We start from the raw sequence: 19,987 nt of genomic DNA on the forward strand, positions 1-19,987 counted from the left end.
ATCTCTATCTCTCTCTTGTAACCAATGATTGGGTGTGTGAATCAGGCCCAAGGTAAGCTTCTCCAGTGCAGTGACCTGAAGCTCTGAAGTCTACGAGTGTCTGCCTCTTTCTCAGCAGTATTAAGTGAATACTCTGGTCCTATTTAGCTGGTGATCCTGGGATCTCTTTCTAAAGTTTAGGGCATAGAAAAGAGTAGAAGAGATTCTTAGCCTTCCTACCTCCAACCTCCCATAGTTGATTACCATGCTAGTCCTCTCTCCTGAGTCTTCCTGGACAATCCATTTCTTTTGGCACTTTTCACAACCTGATAGTTAAATACTACCAACACTACTTATCCATTCATTCAATTAATTCTTCCACAACTATTTGAGTATTTACTTCATGTCCAGCTCTGCAAAATGTCTTAGAGATTCAGTAGTAAGTAAAACAGATATGATGTCTGTCCTTGAGAATTTATAACCTAGTCTTGGTAATATACAGTAAATAAATAATCACACAGATAGTTTAGAACTATAGCTTTGATACATTCTGTGAAGGAAAAGTTAAGTGAGCAATAAATCATGAACAAGGTGAGCTTAACCTGCTCAGTGGGATCAGAGAAGGGCCCCTTTGGGCAAGTTCCTTTTAGGGTAAGCCATTAAGCAATTATCCAGGTTGAGAGTAAGGGAACAAGGACATAATAAGGTATGCCAAGACCTTGTAACGGGACAGGATTAGGGTGAAAAACAAAGAGGAGACAGGACTGTAAGAGTATATGATAGAGGGCCTCATGGGTCTTATGGATTTTGAACTTGATCCTAAAAGCAATGAGCAGTCAATAAGAGGGTAATATATGGGAGAAGTATGGGATTCTTGTAGTTGTTTCACATCTATTCCTGAGCTTAACTGTTATTTCTAAACTATAAGATGTTGTGCTCTTTGTATATAACCTGGTAGTTACTTGGAACTTTGTATCTATGTGACACCTGAGGGTCAGAGTTAGAGTTTTGCAGCTCTGAAAGTCAGCATTACTCCATACAGTAACTGTTAAAGAAGTCAAAAAAGAGATTACAGTTTAATTAGAGATAGTCATGAGATGGGTCTGGTTAAGGCTAAAGTAAATCAGAACACAAGTAAAAGCATGATATTGTCTGAATTTTAAAACTTCAACTTCTGTGTGATACCAAAGAAAGAGATGTTTATTTTGTCCAAAATATAAATTTTCTGTAGCACACTATCTAATATACCCATGTGGTCCATTTATCTAAGCAACTTAACTACATAGAACCTAGACTAGGGAATGAGATCTTATTATTTTGTACAGGTTGAGATAATACCCTTGTACATTTCAGAGTATTTGGTGCAGGAAATAAAAAAGCATTTCCAAAATTCCCTTGAGGGACTGGGGAAATGTGGAACTATTGTTCTTTCCCACCTGAGGAACTTCTTATATTCTCTCAAGCATTATGAGCCCCCAATTTAATAAGCCAAGCCCTCCATCTTGAGGTTTGCCCTTATGAATCTTATCTCTGCAATAGCAAAGCTAAGCCAACTTATAACTATGCCTAAGCGTCACCCTCAAAGAACCTCTTTAGTTGTTCAGATATGGTATTTCTCCCTCTAAGCCAACTCTGCAAATAAAATCACTAACCTTCCCATTACATGGGACATGACTGCTAGGGGTGTATGTCTCTCTGGCATTATGGGGCATGATTCTCAGGGATGAGCCTCACATTGACATCACAGGATTAAGAATGCCTTCTTGACCAAAAGGGAGCAAAGAAATGAAACAAAATAAAACTTCAGTGGCTAAGACTGTATTTCAAATACAGTCAAGAGGTCATTCCGGAGTTGACTCTTATGCAAGCTTCAGCCACATGTTGCAAATTGCCACAGCATGCCAAGCTCCAACCTGAAAACCCTGAGGAATACCCTGGGTCCTACCTAAGACTAGAAAAATAGCCTCTATCTAAGACTTACTGTTTTACCTAGGAAGTTTATTTTTCCAGAAACTTAAGGCCTCCACATTGTTCTTATGCCAGAGAAGCCCTGAAACCCAGAAGAACGAGTGTCTCCAAGAACATTAACCAGTTTCATACCTCTGCTACATAAGGTCAGTGCCTCTTGCCAGCAAGAAGAAATTAAAATGGTCATTGCCCAGATATTTTTGAAGATTGAGAGAATAATTAAATGAGAGAGAGGAGGTATAATGGAGAAATTAGGATTTAACAAATGGTTATCAACTGACTCATTATATTGTTATTTCTTTTTAGTGTCTAGTGTATCAAAATAACCAGAAAGAAATACCTGAAATTGTTGCACTGTAATCCAGTAGCCCTGATCTTTGATAATGATTGTATAGCTATATGCAAAAAAAATGTTGGTTGCCCGTGCCTGTATGAATCTATTTCTGTATGTTTATTGTGTTCCACTGATCTATATATCTCTGACAACACTATATTGTCTTAGTTAACTTACCTTGATTGTATGTCTTTAAATTGAGTAGAATGTAATACTAGGGGGTCAATGCAGGGGTATAAGGTATATGGGATGTACGGTGTTTTCTTCTTTCTTTTTATTTATTTTTCTGGAGTAATGCAAATGTTCTAAGATTGATCATGGTGGTGAATGTACAACCATGTGATCATACTGGAACTACTGATTGTATACATTGGATAGATTGTCTGATATATGAGAAAAGTGGATGAATTCAAGATACCTTCTGGAGTTAGAAACAATAGCTAGGTAATTAAAGAGATGTGGAGGATGAGGGACAGTGAACTGAAAAGGATGATTTCTAAGTTTCTGACTTAAGCAATTGCATCTACAGAGGCTTGAGATGGGAAGCTCCACTAGAGGAGCAGATTTGAGACTCTGGAGGAGGTTCAGGAGCTCCATTTTTAGAAAGTTGAATCTTAGGAACTATCCACAGGCGCTGCCAGCTATTCTTGGATATCCAAGTCTGTAGCACAATAAAAGATGACTGAGATGAATAAATAAATTTGGAACTTATCAATGTCCAGGTGGAATTTAAAGCCCTGAGAATGAGGAGATCCCATAGAGAGAGTGAGAAGCAAGAAGAAAACAGATTGAAGGAGTGAGATCTGGTTGCCACTAGAATTAACTATAGTTAAGGGTCACTGGGGAGAGCTCTCAAAATTTTTTCATTAATTAATTTGTTTTTAATTAAAATGATGGAATTAGGATGCCAGGGGGGATTTCCTAGAACTTTTGTAGGCCTCTGCAGTAGTTTGAATCCATATTCAATCCTCTCTTCTCCTGAAATCCATCTGCAGAAGTACAATAGGAGGGGCTGTAAGAAGCCTTGCTAAGAGAGAGTAGAGGAATACTCTCTCGGATGTGTGATATTTATGTGTGTGAGTCCCATCAGCAAATTCATAGTGTTAAGGCTGTCACTAGCCCTGGTAATGAAGAGAAATCTCCAGGTAAGGAGCCAGAATGTAGCTGTCAAGCCGTACCATTCAGACTCTTCACTACAATTCAGTGACCAGATCACAAATGCAAGACCCAAATACCAAACTGTATTCTTTCCACAACATTCCCTTCGTCTGCATTTAAGCAACAGCTTGGGTCTCCATTTCAAAGACCTCTAAGTCTACAGAATTTTCTGAAATTTTTCAGATATATAAGAAAGCTTACTTAACATTTCACATCAAGTGCCGTTCTCTGACATCCATGGTTTGGGTATAACCGAACATGACATTCATGTTTTAAGTAAGCCTGATTTAATGTAAGTCTTTTCCTGTTGTCTTATTGTCACTATTTTTTTTTTTTTTTGCTACGATTCTCATAAATGATGTCTGACTTACCTCAGATTAAGCATTATAAACAAATATCTAAAGGGTGAACAGAAATGTGTGACGGCTGCAAAGTAGAACCCCAGAAAGAGAAAAAATAGGAAAAGACCAATTTCAAGCTTCCCCACCATGCTTTGAAAATATTACCTCTTAAGTCAGATTGGGTATAATCATGGAAATGATTTCACAGAGCAGAATTATTATTTACTTTAAAGATGCTGAGTCAGTTCACTCAAGTTTGTAGTATAACTATTCATTTCACATTTACTTTTTCCATTGATATTTAATGACCCAAAGAATTGGGAATAGGTAGAAAAATGCACCCAACTTTGCTGCCTTTGTGGGCTAGCCTAAGGCCTATTTTATATCGGTAGCTCTTTAACTTTAATATACACAAAAACCTCCTGGAACGCTTGTTAGAACTAGCGTCACAGGCTCCATTCCTGAGATTCTGATTCAGTAGGTCAGAGTGGGGCCCGTGAACTTGCATTTCTAACCCAGTCACAGGTGATACCATATTGCTGGTCTTCCAATCACATTTCAAGAACCCCTGTTCTACCTGATCTCCTACAGGTCTCCAGTGGAATTGAGGCTCAGTTGCCCACCGTGGCAACTGGCTCAATAACTCACTCTTTCTCGATTTCTTCCTTTTCATGTTTAATACCCTCATTCTTCTACCAGTGTTTCCTGGAATCATCTGCCTAATGAATTACTTCCACTTAAGTCTTAGTTAGGCTCAGGGTCTATTTCTGGGGGTAAATCAAATCAAGTCAAAAGCAGAGCCAGAGAGCAAATAAGCAGAAAGAAAAACAATCAGAAACATCTCACCAGGACGGCTATCTCTGCTTTCTCTGGGTTCCTGAAACATTCTAATGACTCATTATTTTTACATTTTTCACTTAAGATTCAAAGTGCCAGACTGGAGGAGTATCAGACTAAACCTTGGGTCCATGCCTGATTTTTGGCTGCCCAAGTCCAAAATCTTGAAATCATCTTGGATCTCTCATTCTACTTTACTTTCCTTACCCAACTGATCATCACGTCATGTTAGTACTACTTCCTTATTTCAAAGATGTCTTCTAATCCACACTGCCTTTGTCTTGACCAGGCCCTCATCCTTTTCGTATTGACAGACAACAATCCAATAATCAAGTGATTGACCTCCTTGTTTTTATTCTGTTTCCTCTCTTTGGCAGCCTTCATATTGATGCTAGAGTTTTACAGAAGGAAAATATGACCAGTCCCTTAAAATCCTCTAGTGACTCCTTGAGTTAAAGACCCAGGTCAAAGAAGGACGTCTATGAACAGGTATCTGCTCCTCCAGCTTACTCTCTTACCTGTCCACACATGCACTGTATTTACCTTTAAACCACATCAAATCACTTTCATTTTCCTAAACAGATGCTATATTTCATCTCTATGTTCTTCCAACATGCCTGGAATTCATTTGTTTAATACATATTTGTTGAGCACCTACTCTGTGATGTGTACTTCTTAGAATCCAGATATGGTTATATAATAATGAACAAAAGTGATAGAAATTCTGCCTTCATGGAACCTACCTTCTACTGGGACAACATAGACAATAAACAAAGTCAATAAGTAAAATGGCAGATGGTAGCAGGTGTCAAGGAGAAAAAAATTTAACACGGAAGATCGGGTAATAGAGAGTGAGAAATTCAATTTTAAATAAGATGTGGATGTAAGACCTCAACAAAGTGATATTTGAGCAAAATCCTAATGGAGGTGAGGCAGTGAGTATTGCAGATATCTGGGGAAGGTCTTTAAAGCAAAGAGAATAGGAAGGCTGAAAAACTCTCCTGTTGTTCTCACTCTGCCCAGCTTCAATTATCCAATCATTTCTCATCCTTTGGGACTTCAATTGGCTCTCTCCTACCACCCGGAACCCTTCTTGTCACTCACAGCCTGCTGCAGATTGATGATCCCATCTCAATGGTCTCAGAGCATCCAGGCATACTGTTATGATAATATTTAAAATACTGAGGATAATATAATAAATCACAGTTAGCATATACAAGCTATTTAATAAATGCCAGACACAGTGCTAATGGTTTCCTTAGGTGATCTCATTTCAAGTCTCACTAATATTATTAGAAGACATGTTTATATTATATCATTTTATAAATGAAAAAATTAAGACATGGAGAGATTAAGTAACTTGTTTGAGATCACAAAGTATTCCAACCTTCTCCCCATGGTCTCAGCTCTTTTATAACAGGGACTTTGTGGCTCTCATATTTGCCTGCTCCATAAAGGTAAAGCTAGCTCAAAGAAAGCCTCTAGTTCTGGTTTAAATAGCCCTTAACATATTTTATAATAAAATGGAACTTCTCTTTGCATGTTTCTTACCAATTCATGCCAATGAATTTACATATATTTGGTGAACATGTTTGTGACTATCTGACTTTTAAAAGTGAAATTCATCTGGAAAGGGCCTGGGGTCATTTCTAAAAGAAAGGCTGACATCCTTCAGAGAACCAGATATGGAAACGCAATGCAAAGCTGGTTTGGCTGCAATTGGGAGAGACTTGTTATATGTATTAAGACTCCATACTGAGGAAACCAAAAGTAGTTTCAATTAGAAAATCATTTGGATGGACGTTCTGAATCACAGGTGTTGATTTACTATCACGCTGCTTCACAGGCAACTCTATATAGGAAGGCTCCAGGTGAGTAGCTCCAGAGATTTTATATAACAATTCTCCCAAGCAACCCCATGGAAGCCTGCAAGTGTCCAATATTTCTAAAGTTCTGATAACTACCCACACCATTCATTAGCTCCAGAATTTTACCTTCTGTTTTCTTTCCCCTCTGTTTTCCTATTGGGGGTGATTTTGCCCCTAGGAGACATCTAGGCCATGCCTAGATACATTTTTGTTTTGTCAGAACCTTGGGAATGGGACTGCATCTCATTGGTAGAGGCCAGGAATGCTTCTAAATATCCCACAACGCACAGAACAGCCCCTCCCAACAAAGAATTATCTTGCCCAAAATGTCAAGAGTGTCAAGATCCTATCTTGTTGCCATATGCAAACCCTAGTATCGCTCCTTGCTTCCCGTCCAATGATACGTCAGAGGGATAATCACTACCGTCAATGTCTATTCTTGTAGAGCATCCTTGTTGCATAACACAAATTCCCTGATGTCATACTGGGAGGAGTCATTAGAGCACAAATGATTCCCAAGCTGCCACTTCAGTCTTGCATGCCCTCCTCACCCTATCCATGGGGTGAGCACCTATTGCCCTTTGAAGCTTGGGAGTGTTACTTCTGATGTGAAGACTTCCCTAACACCTTACAGAAAGAAATGATCACCCTTTCTTTTGCACCCCAACTGTATCCTATACATAACTCTAGCATAGGGATTCTAGCACTTCTTTGCCATCACTGGTTACATAGCTGCCTCCCTTCAATCTCCCCATTAGCTCCTCACTGGAACTCGTCAGCCACATCTTATTAGTCTCAGTTTCCCAAGCCCCTGGCACAGAACCTGGCCCTTAGTCGGTATTCAGTACAGATGTTTGAAATGAACACATTTTCGGGAAAAAATATGGAGTCCAGGAATTGTTCTACTTTTAGCTACTTTGATATCACTGTAAATGTGTCTCCATTCTTCTCCAGTTTCCAAATAGAAGCCAAACAAACCACATTGTCAATCGCTCTGCGCCCAGCCTTACAGCCTATGCCACTAATGGTATAGGCTGTGACTATTTGGATGCCATTTCCCTAGCGTCCTCAAAACAACACGATGTCCTACTAATGGTGGGGAGGGATGATAAAAATAGACTGTTCAAAAACCAAGTACTTTTCCAGGAAAAAGGAGATGCAAACAGCCACAGTACCTTCCTGTGAGTAACAGAAGTTTCTATTTTAAAAGACAGATAGTCAAATAAGATGCAACTTTATCACAATGCTGCTTTCCCAGATTTCTTGGCCAAAGCAACACATCAGCCTGGATCAGGCTCTTGGCACTTGACGACAGATCCAGCTCCAGCAAAGCTTCATAGAAGCCATATGAGGAAGGGAGGATTTCACATGAACTCACTCCTTTAAAAAATGCAGTCCAGTTACAAGGCCCAGCTCTGTCACTCCCAGGGGTGTGTGTAGCATTCAACTTCTCTCCCTGGCAAATAACAAGTAATGAGTTCTGCCAAAGGCATAGCTTTTCAGCAGTTCTCCATTTTTGGTTCTCAAGTAGCAGAGGAGGTACATTTCCTCTCTTGGCACAGATGTTCAAGTCTCCAAAAGTTTCATGAGCAAAGTAGAGGAATTGGGTTCAGGAATCTAATCTTCAACTTTATTTTGCCTTTCAATTTTCTTTGGTTTTGAGTGATCTGTGTAGGTTTTGGATGGCCTTCATGTTAGGAATTTTTAAAAAAAAATAGCTCCACTTACATCATTTTGACTTCCAAGTATTCAATAGTTTAGATTTCTAGGTTTGTTTATGTTTTCATTAAGTTAAAGTTTCTATCACCATCTGCTCCTGATAGAATTCAAGGAACAATGCTGGTTGTTTGAGAATAAAACAGAACGCAGTTCATCAGAAGGAAACAGAAGAGATAGGTGTTATCCATAGCCTGAACTGAGTCAGTTTGTTGAGCAAAATGTTGGCATCAAGTTTTCCTGAAAGTAAGCCAGAAAAAGGAACAGATTGCAAGTGTGCATAAGTCAGCTCTAAGGAATTCAAATATTGAAAAGGCTGGCAAGGCAGACAGAGAGAGCTTCATGAGCAGTGAGTGAGGACACACTTCTATCCAGCCTGGAGTGCCCATCCCACCCTGCCCAAAGGCTGGGTGAGAGGAAGAAGAAGCTTCTGGAACTTTTCCTGATAATGATGGCAAAATAGCTCTGAATTTCTGTCCAAAGGCCACAGAGCCGTGAGAAAAGGACTAGGACCTTGATTTTTTCAAAAAAAAAAAAAAAAAAAGCAGTCCTATGCCAGTGTGAAACTGTCATGTACCCCCCAGAAAAGCCATGTCCTTTAGTTCTCATTCAATATTGCTAGGTGGGATCTTTTTTATTGTTTCCATGGAGATGTGACCCACCCAATTGTGGGTGGTAACTTTTGATTGGATGGTTTCCATGGAGATGTGTCTCCACCCATTCAAGGTGGGGTTACTTGCTGGAGCCCTTTAAGAGGGAAACATTTTGGAAAAAGTATTAGAGCCAACAGAGCACAGAGCCAGAGACCTTTAGAGATGTAGAGGGAAAACGCTCCCAGCAAAGCCTTAGGAAATGAGGAGAGAGAGATGGCAGACATTGTCTTTTGCCCTCCCAGTTGCCAGAAGTATCCAGAGGCCAAACACCCCAGCATACACCAGCCAGGTGACTTCCCAGCTGACAAAGGGGTTCTGGACAGTATCAGCTTTTCTTGAGTGAAGGTAACCTCTTGTTGGTGCCTTAACTTGGACATTTTCTTGATCTTAGAGCTGTAAACTTGCAGATTAATAAATTCCCTTTTTAAAACCAGTTCAATTTCTGGAATATTGCATTCTGGCAGCTTATAAACTAAAACAAGTCCTATCACAGAATTTTCAAAATTCAGTAATTACCTTCAAAGGTGAAGTCTTGAAATCCCATTTGCTATCATCAAAACCTGCCATTTATTAGGCATTTCTCATAGGTCAGATCCTCTACTCATTCTATCCTTAATGATTACATAAAATAAGGATGAGATGTATTAAGAGTTTGTAGTTAATTACACCGTTCAATGATCTTTACATACTTCAAAATATGAAACCCTCTTGATAACCCTGAGGAGAAGGCACCCTGATCCCCAATTACTAGTCAGGAAGCTGGGACCCAGTTACATAATGGGGCCACAGTCAGGCAGATATTGAGTGGGAGAGGTCTGATATGAACTCAGACAAGGATTCTGCTTCCTAGGCCATACTCTTTTGTTTTTAATTACAGGTTTATTGAGATATAATTCATGCACCATGCAATCCACCCATTTAAAGTAAACAATTCAATGTTTTCTAGCATATTCAATCATCATGAGTTGTGCATTCATCACAATCAATTTTCGAACATTTTCATCATCCCTAAAAGAAACCTGGTATGCTCTCATATCACCTCAATATCTCCCCATCCCCCTCACCTCTAGGCAACCCCTCATTTACTTTCTGTCTCTATAGATTTACTCTCTAGACCTTAATATAAATGGAATTAGATGCGATGTGGTCTTTGTGACTGGTGTCGTTCATTCAGCATAAGGTTTTCAAGGTTCACCCATATAGTAGCATGAACTTCATTCTTTCTTATTACTGAATAGCTCACACTTTTTACCACTACACTGTGCTCCTCTCTGAAGCCAACATTATCATTCTCATTTTATACTTGAAAAGACAGGCTAAGGGAAATGAAATGACTTGCCCAGAGTAACACAGCCAGAGAGAGACAGAAGGGCACCTTCTGACCCTAAGCCATGCTCTAAACCACCTAGTTCACTGCCTCCAGACACAACTCTTCTATAGACGTCATGTGTCCTGACAACTTTATCCTCATTTCCGTGGAAGGCAATAAAGTGGTTGTGATAGTTAGATTCAGTTGTCAACTTGATCAGGTGAAGGCACCTCATTCTATTGCTGTGGACATGAGCCAATGGTACGTGAACCTCATCTGTTGCTGATTACATCTGCAGTTGGCTAGGAGGTGTGCCTGCTGCAGTGAATGACATTTGAGTTAATTGGCTTGTGCTTAAATGAGAGACTCAATGTAGCACAGCCAAGCAGTTCAGCATACCTCATCTCAGCACTTGCCTCTCAGCCCAGGCCTTTGGAGATGCAGAAAGAAATCACCCCAGGGAAAGTTGTTGGAACCCAGAGGCCTGGAGAGAAGGCCAGCAGAGACCATCCTGTGCCTTCCCACGTAAGAAAGAACCTCAGTTGAAAGTTAGCTGCCTTTCCTCTGAAGAACTAACTAAATAAATCCCCTTTTATTAAAAGCCAATCCATCTCTGGTGTGTTGCATTCCAGCAGCTAGCAAACCAGAACAGTGGTAGTTGAGAAAATGGACTTCAGAGTTAAGTACAAACTGTGTCACTTTGAACACACCACTTAGCTTTTCTATACCTTTGGTTTTCTTGTTAATAAAAGAACAGTAATGGGCAGGTCACAGTGGCTCAGCAGGCAGAGTTCTTGCCTGCCATGCTGGAGACCTGGGGTTGTTTCCCAGTGCCTGCCCATGAAAAAAAAGAACAGTGACATGTACATCTCAGGGTTGGGGGATACTGCATGTAAATAGTGGTGCCCAGTTCTAGCTGCAATGTAAGGGTGCAATCATAAAACCATCCTATGGGGTAATATGCATTAAGGCCAGTCAAAGACAAATAAATTTCAGCTGGAGGAAGAAGGAGGAAAAGAAGGAAGCAAAAAAAAAATTATGATTATGTGGGAACGGTGTGGTTTTCATACCTCCTCTCTAGGAGAAAAACAGCAATATTGAACATTCGCAAGCATTACTTAAACTACATAAAAACATCTGGGGAGGACCCCCAAGGGAGAGCTGCTCTCATCCTTCCCTCCCTTTTCTCTGCTCATGGGTGACCCACTTAGCATCTCAATGTTTCCACCACTACGTTATCTGATGCCAAAGAATTCAAAAGCTTTTAGTAGGAGTAGAGATTTCAGCACATTCCTTGGAAAGCCTATATAGGCTAAAACAGTAACCTTAATAAAAGAATGCCAGTTCCACATTAAACCAAGTTTATTTCTGTATTCCCCTTCCTGCAATTAGAGATGATAAGTATTAGGTTCAGGATTCACAGTAGGTTTCTGAGTTTTGAAATGAAATCATTTATAATTAATTGAAAATTGTCTTTCTCAAAAGTAATGCAAGCCTATTTTTAAAATCTTACTAGTAGGCCCTGTATCAATTTGGAAACTGTGGATATAAAACGAAGTATATGGAAAAGACAATTAAAACTTGCTCTTTTGAAAAGGGAAGAGAAAGGAGAAGGCTAATTAATATTACAAGCTATAAAAGAGTAAGTCGTTTCCATCACTAAATGGATTTTTTTTCCTCCTGCACATAAAGCCTTTTATTCAGGTAATATACACCTATCAGTAAAATACAATGGTTCTGCCACTGGTTTCAGAGAATTCATTCTTTGTCAATAAAATTTTACAAGTAGCGCATGCAGGAGGTAACAGGGGAGGTGAGCACATCTGAGGGCATTTTCAGATGGTGCAACTCATGATCAAGGAAACTACACACATTGGAGCTGTCATTGATCCACCCAGCCCTGGACTTCTTGCACATTAAACTGTTTACACTTTCGCAAGTAGAGAGGGAAGGAAATAGTACATTGGCAAATGCTGCTTGTCACCTTCCAGGACTATTTGAAGACCATGCATTCCTTGAAGAATGCATGGAAGCTAGGAGTTAGAGAACATCTCTTCTCACAGAATTTTGTTTCCACGACACCTCACTCTGGGGGCCACCAACAACAAATGTGGCCCGATATTCAGGAATCTCAATTTCCACATTGATCTGGGCTTGGCCAACAGACCAGTTTTGACCAATGGGTCATTAGCAAGTGGGATGTAAGGAGACATTCATCCTCTTTGATTGTGGACATACCCTCTCAAATCTAAGCCATTAAGCTACAAAGAGCCCAAATGAGCCAGTATTAACTTGCCACCATCTGAGCTGAGTGAGGCATCTTGGAAGAACAGCCTCCAGCCTCAATAGAACCATTCCTGACAAGGTATGTTAGTCAGCGCTACATGGAAGAAAAAAGAGTTGATCTTCGTAAATCCTGTCCAAATTGCAGAATACTGGGAAGATAAATGCTGTTTGAAGCCCCTGTTTTGAAGTGCTTTGATATGCAGCTTTAGATAACCAAAACAGTGACATGAGCATAAAATCCAGGAAGATGTGAAGTGAATGCTGCCTTTATAGTCCAATACCCACCTTCCTGAACCATCAGAGGATGCAAGCCTGCCTCTGGTTCGTGCTGAGCGTTTGAGAGGCTGGATCAAGCTCAGCTATTCTTAATAATGCTACCAGTTAATAATAAAAGCAAAAGCATCATTTATATAACTCTTTCTAAATGCCAGGAATTGTGCCAAGGGCTATATATGTATAGACATATGGCATATGATTTTGCCCATAAAACAACAATGTGAGAAAACATATTATCTCTATATGTCAGATAAAGAAACAAACTCGGAGAAGGTAAGTCATTTGCCAAAGATATTCCAACCAACTAGTAGTAGGTTTAGGAATCCAACCAGTTCTCTACTACTAAACATTCGAATGGGATACACCATCTCTAGTCCAGGAAGGCATTACTGACCTACCTCCAGAACCTGAGCCTTTCATTTCTTTACCAGCAGGGAGAAGAGCCTTCTCCTAATCTTCCCACATTCTAGCCAGAGTCCAGACACACACACACACACACACACACACACACACACACACACACACACATCTCTCTCTTTTTTTTTTTTTTTTAAGGAAATAAATGCCAAACTTCAGGCAACTTCTCTCTCTGGAAGGGTAAAGAGAATCAACCCATTCTCCTCAACACCCCAAACTTCACAGGGATTCCCAACGCTGTTTTTTTTTCTTCAGTCCCTACTCGCCCACCTCCATTCCATTAGATGGCGTGAATCTCCAAAGAGGAAACACTCAGACCCTGCCCTATCACAGCTATATACCTTGATATTATCTTGAGAGATGCAGGCGCAGGGGACAGGACCAGCAAAAGAAAGTGGCATAACTGGCTGAGGCCTGGGCCCCTGATGCCAGCTCTCACTCCTGGTAAGCTGGGCTTCATCTCACGGCACTGCAGGAATGTGCCCAGTTCTGGCACCAGAGTCCTTTATAGTTCACTTTTCTCCTTTTTCCCCTAGACCCACACCCCAGTCTTGGCTGTCTGTAGCTTATCGGCGCCTCTGAAGGAGAGGAAAGAAGCCCTAGAACGGGCCAATGGAAGGAGGAGCCCAGGATGACCTGGTCTGATAAGTTTATCATGCTTACAATGACTTTGCAAGGTGAGATTCTTTTAAGCAGCAAAATCGCTAAGTCCATTGAAACGTGTTTTACATATACATATATATATATATATATATAATATTAATAATAATAACCATAAAGGGACAAAAGAGGAGAAGACAGGAAGAAGAGGAGAATGGAGGTGGGGAAATCACTTTCCATCTGTTACAGCACTCTGTCCACTGTAGAATAAGTATTCACTTGCAAATCTATCCCCCTGCTAAACAGTGAACTCCTTGTCAAAAGGAACCTTGTCTTAGGGAAATTTGAAACTCCATTTTATACAGTGCCAATATATGTATTTTTTGAATGACTGAGAATGAATGAACAATTTTTCTTAATTTTCTATGGTAAATCCTAGTTGCTGGGATCCTGGCCCTGCGTCCAAACTCTTTATTCTGCTTCCTCAGCTTCTATGGCCCATAAATCATGAGCTGACAGGAAGACATCGAGACAATTATACTTTCCAGGATACAGAATCCCAAATACTTGAATTCTGCCCTCCCACAGGCTCCCTCCTCAAAGCACCCGAGAAGGCATGTGCAGGGAAGACCAGGAAAAAGCATCTAATTTATTGCTTGAGAGTTTAGCTCCAAGATCAATCTCTTATCTCCAGCTCCCAAAGAACAAGACCGGGCCATGCATAGGGCTCTGTCTAGGCCAAAGGCAGCAGCCTGAGTGGCCCTCTCTTCTTCTCCCTCTGCTTCCAGAGCTATGGTGAGGTACAGCAAGTTTGTGGAAAAGCACACTAAGGACAACCAAACCTGAGAGATAGCATTTGCCCAATTAATCCTTCGCTGGCCCTTCCAGGGGCTTCCTAGAGCAAGACAACAATCAAGCAGGCAGAGTCCAGGGCCTCTTTATGCACCAGTCATGAGGAAGCAGAAGAAGAGGAAAGAGAATTCCAAGACCTGCTAGAGGATGCCTGAGAAACTACTGCCACTTGGGATACAGGGCTTATCCCCTTCACTTATCACAAAAGACATTCTGACCTCTGGCATCGTGGCACCGTAAACCTCCCTCACACTAACCCCTTATCACCATTGCTCTTTGAAGGTGAATTTGGAGTTGCAAAAGGAGAGGAGCTGTGAGCTTCCCCTAAAGACTAGAACGCCTCTCAAGCCACGGCATTAACAACCTGTTTGTGCTTAGACCAACTACCTTATTTTGATCTGTGGCACTTTTGTGCTGTTTACTGTTTTCTCTATTACATCTTTGGTTACATCTTTCCCTTTTTCAGTTGCTTTTTAAAAAAAATTTGTTTAGTACAGAAAAACCATGCATAAAATACAGGATTCCCATATGCCATGCCACCACCAATACCTTGCATTGGTGTGGAGTGTTTGTTCCAATTGATGACAGCACTTTTTTTTACAATTGTACTTCCTTTTTTTCAGAGTAGTTACTTTGGTTGCAATTGATGAAAGATTATTAAAATAGTACTATTTATTATCAGTCATAGTTTACATTAGATGTATTTTCCCCATACGCCACTCTATCATTAATACCTTGTATCTGTGTTGTAGATTTGTTGTAATTTATGAGAAGGTTCTTAAACTTGACTATTAACTGCAGTTCATTGTCTACAATAGGGTTCACTGTGTATTACAGTCCTATATTTTATAGTTTAATTTTTATTCTAATAACATATGTGACCTAAAATTTCCCCTTTCAACCACATTTCAATACATAATTCAGTTTCGTTAATTACACTCACAATAATGTGCTACCATCACTACCATCCTTTTCCAAATCATTACAATCAACTTAAATAGAAATTCTGTATATATTAAGTATCAACTATCCATTCTCTAGCCTTGATCTATCCCCTGGAAATTCTAGATCCTGGATTCTAACTCTGAGTTTGTTTATTATAATTAGGTCGCATCAGTGAGATCATACAATATTTGTCCTTTTGGGCCTGACTTATTTCATTCAGCATAATGTCTTCAAGGTTTATCCATGCTTGTCACAGGCATCAGGACTTCATTCCTTTTTATGGCTGAATAATAGTACATTGTACGTATAGATTACATTTTGTTTATCAATTCATAGGTTGATGGACACGAGTTGCTTCCATCTGTTGGCAATTGTGAATAATGCTTCTATGAATATTGGTGTGCAAATATCTGTTCATGTCCCTGCTTTCAATTCTTCCGGGTATACACCTAGTAGTGGGATTGCCAGGTCATGTGGTAATTCTATACGTAGCTTCCTGAGTAAATGCCAAACTGCCTTCCACAGTGGCTGAACCATTTTACCTTGTCACCAGCGACAAGTGTTCCTATTTCTCCACATCCTCTTCAACACTTGCAGTTTTCTATTGTTGCTTTTATAAAATAGCAGCCAGTCTAGTGGGTGTGAAATGGTATCCCGCTGTGGTTATGATTTGTATTTCCCTAGTAGCTAGTGATGTTGGGCATCTTTTCATGTGCTTTTTAGCCATTTGTGTAACCTCTTTAGAGAAATGCTTAGTCAAGTGTTTTGTCTATTTTTATTTGGGTTGTTTGTGTTTTTATCGTTGAGTTGTAGGATATCTTTATATATTCTAAATATTAAGCGCTTATCAGATATGCAGTTTCCAAATATTTGTACCCATTGAGTAGGTTGTCTTTTCACTTTCCCGACAAAGTCCTTCGATGGATAAAGTTTTACATTTTGAGGAGGTCCCATTTATCTATTTTTTTATTTTATAACTTGTGCTTTGGGGGTAAGGTAAAAACATATAAACAAACAGGAAAAATTTGCCTAACACAAAGATCCTAAAGATACTTCCCTAGATTTTCTTCTAGGAGTTTTATAATCCTGGCTTTTATATGTAGGTCATTGATCCATTTTGAATTTAACTCTTCTGCATGGTATGAGACAGGGGTTCTCTTTCATTCTTTTCCATATAAGTTTCCAATTCTCCCAGCACTATTGGTTAAAGAGACTATTCTCTCCTAATTGACTGAATTTGGCAGCCTTGTCAAAATCATTTGGCCATAGATGTGAGGGTCTATTTCTGAACTCTCAATTTAATACCATTAGTCAATATATCTCTCTTTATGCCAGTTCCCTGCTGTTTTTATCACTGTAGTTTGTAATATGCTTTAAAGTCAGGAAATGTGAGTCCTTCAACTTTGTTCTTTTTTCAAGATGTTTTTAGTTGTTTGGTACACCTTACCCTTTCAAAGAAATTTGATATTTGACTTTTCCATTTCTGCAAAATAGGCTATTAGAATTTTGATTGGGATTGTGCTGAATCTGTTTGGGGTAGAGTTGACATCTGAATGATATTTAGTCTTTCAAACCATGAACATGGAATGCCCTTCCATTTATTTAGGTCTTCTTTGATTTCTTTTAGCAATGTTATTTAGTTTTCTGTTTATAATTCCTTGACATCACTGGTTAAATTTCTTCTTAGATATTTTATTTTTAGTTGCTATTGTAAACAGAATTTTTTTCTTGATTTCCTTCTCCCAGGATTGCTCATTACTAGTGTATACAAATACCACTCATTTTTGAGTGTTGATCTTAAACCCCCTACTTTGTAAAGCTGCTTATTGGCTCTAGTGGCTTTGTTGTAGAGTTTTAGGGACTTTCTATATATAGGATCATGTCATCTGCAAACAGTGAAATTTTAACTTCTTTTTCCTGTCCAGTTTGGATGTCTTTTATTTCTTTTTTTGCCTAACTTCTCTGGCTAGAACTTCCAGTACAATGTTGAATAACAGTGGTGACAGTGGGCATACTTGTCTTCTTCCAGAGCTTACAGGGAAAGCATCAGTCTGTCACTATTGAGTATGATGTTAGGTGTGGGTTTTTCATTTATGTCCTTTATCATGTTGAGGAAATTTACTTCTATTCCTATTTTTCTAATTATTTTTATCAAGAAAGGATTCTGGATTTGGTCAAATGCCTTTTCTACATCAGGATGATCATGTTGTTTTCCCCTTCATATTGTTAATGTATATTACATTAATTGGTTTCTTATGTTGAGCCATTCTTACATACCTGCAAAAAAACCCACTTGATCATGGTGTATAATTCTCTTAATATGCTGTTGCATTCGATTTGCAAGTGTTTCATTGAAAGTTTTTGTATCTATATTCATAAGAGAAATTGGTCTGCAATTTTCCTTTCTTGTAGGATCTTATCTGGCTTTGGTATTAGGGGGATGTTGGTCTCATAAAAGAGTTAGGTAGTACTTCCTCCTCTTCAATTTTTTGGAAGATTTTGAACAGGATTGGCATTAACTCTTCTTGGAATGATTGGTAGAATTCACCAATAAAGCCATCTGTTCTAGAGCCTTGCCTTGTTGGAAGGTTTTTGATGACTGATTCAATGTCTTCACTTGTAATTTGTCTGCTGTGTTCTTCTAATTCTTCTAGATTCAGTGTAGGTTGTTTGTGTGTTTCTAGGAATTTGTCCATTTCACCCAGATTGTCTAATTTGTTGGCATACAGGTGTTCATAATATATCTTTATGATCCTTTTTATTTGTGTGGTCAGTTGTAATTCCTTCTTATTTCTGATTTTATTTTGTCTCCTCTTTTTTTTTTTTTTTTTTTTGTCAGTCTAGCTAGGTTTGCCAATTGTATTGATCTTACCAAAGAACCAACATTTGCTTTTGTTAATGCTCTCTCTTTTTTTTTTATTTGCAATTTCACTATTTCTGCTCTAATCTTTGTTATTTCTTTCCTTCTGCTTGCTTTGGGATCAGTTTGCTGTTTTTAGTTAGTTCCTCCAAGTGTGCAGTTAGGTCTTTGATTTTAGCTCTCACTTATTTTTAATGCTATTAAATTAGTTTAGGGCTGCAGGGGTGGGGGTGGGGACACCGAGAAAGAATTCATTCAATCAAAGTATGTTAACCATGGCTCTGTCTTTAAGTAGTTAATATTTGTTTGTTTGAGGCAAGGTTAACACATGCCACATGATGGAAGAACAATGGAAAGTATGTAATTAACTGCTTAGCCAAGTAAATGGTGCTAATCATTCATATAGTAGTTTTGGAAAAGGCTTATCATAGTGGGTCATAGTAATTCACTTATTTGATCAATAAATACTTATTAAGCATTTTCTAAGTGCCAGATTCTGTGCTAGACCCTGGACAGAGGGGGGTACATTGTGGCCTTTCCTCCCTATGGTCCTCTATTACGTAACAGCCATGCATTTGGGAGGACAGATCCATCTATGCCAATCACGGTAAACTCACTCACCTTCCTGCATTTGGCTCCCAAATGACTGCTTAGGCAGAGGAGAGTTGGCTGTGGACTTCTGAGAAAGTTCTTCCTCAGTCTGCAGAATTGTCTTGGGAAGAAACAATCCCTTTTCCTCTAGTGGTTGCCATGAAGGGGTATGAAGTCCATAAATGTTGCTCAAATCTTGCTGCCAGCTTGAAGATACAGAGGAAGAAAGACCAACAGAGTCAGTGCTACCAGATTAAGTCAAATTTTTAATACATGTAAACTGCTCTACTTCTGGCCTCAGTTATGTAATCTAATACATTTTCTTATTGCTTACCTTAGCTTGAGTTTTTTTTTCAGTCACTTGCAACTATATACATTCTAACTCATAGAACATATGAAGATAATAAGATATAACCAACTTCTTAAGAAGCTCACACCCTAGCGTATACAAATATGGAAACATATAATATTGCAATTTACTCATTAAACACAATACAAGGATGTTCCAGGAATAAAAATAGGCCCAAAGAAGGAGTTGGTAAAGACCTTATGACATACCTTCCCCAACTTCTATTAGTCCTTGAAGGATAGTTAGTGAGTGATGGTAGAAAAGAAAGAAATTAGCACTATCCCAACCTATTATGACAGAAATTGGCTTAATTCTCTTTTATCCATTAATTTCAGATATTATTCCTGACATCTTAAAATAGGGAAAGGAGGACACCTTCCTAGAATTAAGAGCTAACATATTAAACATGTTACTTGCTTCCCTGTGCTTGGAATCAGTCAGTAAGTTTCCCTTTTAAAGGCTGTTTTTGATCTCTGAAGATGCTGTCAGCTACAGAATTACGGAAAATTGGAGCACATTACCCAGTGTGCATAGGTCTTGGTAATTATGTGTATGTAAGGAAAAACATTTTCTCTGTTTGATATCATTAGACGGTTGAAACTGTAACAGCTCACTCTCTCTATGGAAAGAAATATTTTTTTCTTCCAG

The 19,987-nt window shown here is 39.1% G+C and overlaps 1 long non-coding RNA gene across 1 annotated transcript in view; it reads right to left on the bottom strand.

The window, feature by feature from the left end:
* Positions 1-19,356, bottom strand: part of LOC143686468 (uncharacterized) — a 148,162-nt gene extending 128,806 nt beyond the window's left edge. The window contains exon 1 of the long non-coding RNA XR_013177176.1: positions 19,021-19,356. This is a non-coding gene — a long non-coding RNA (uncharacterized LOC143686468). The remainder of the gene's footprint in view (positions 1-19,020) is intronic.
* Positions 19,357-19,987: the final 631 nt, after the last annotated feature.

The sequence above is a fragment of the Tamandua tetradactyla genome, chromosome 6, assembly GCF_023851605.1.
Source record: "Tamandua tetradactyla isolate mTamTet1 chromosome 6, mTamTet1.pri, whole genome shotgun sequence".
In the NCBI taxonomy this organism is placed as follows: domain Eukaryota; kingdom Metazoa; phylum Chordata; class Mammalia; order Pilosa; family Myrmecophagidae; genus Tamandua; species Tamandua tetradactyla.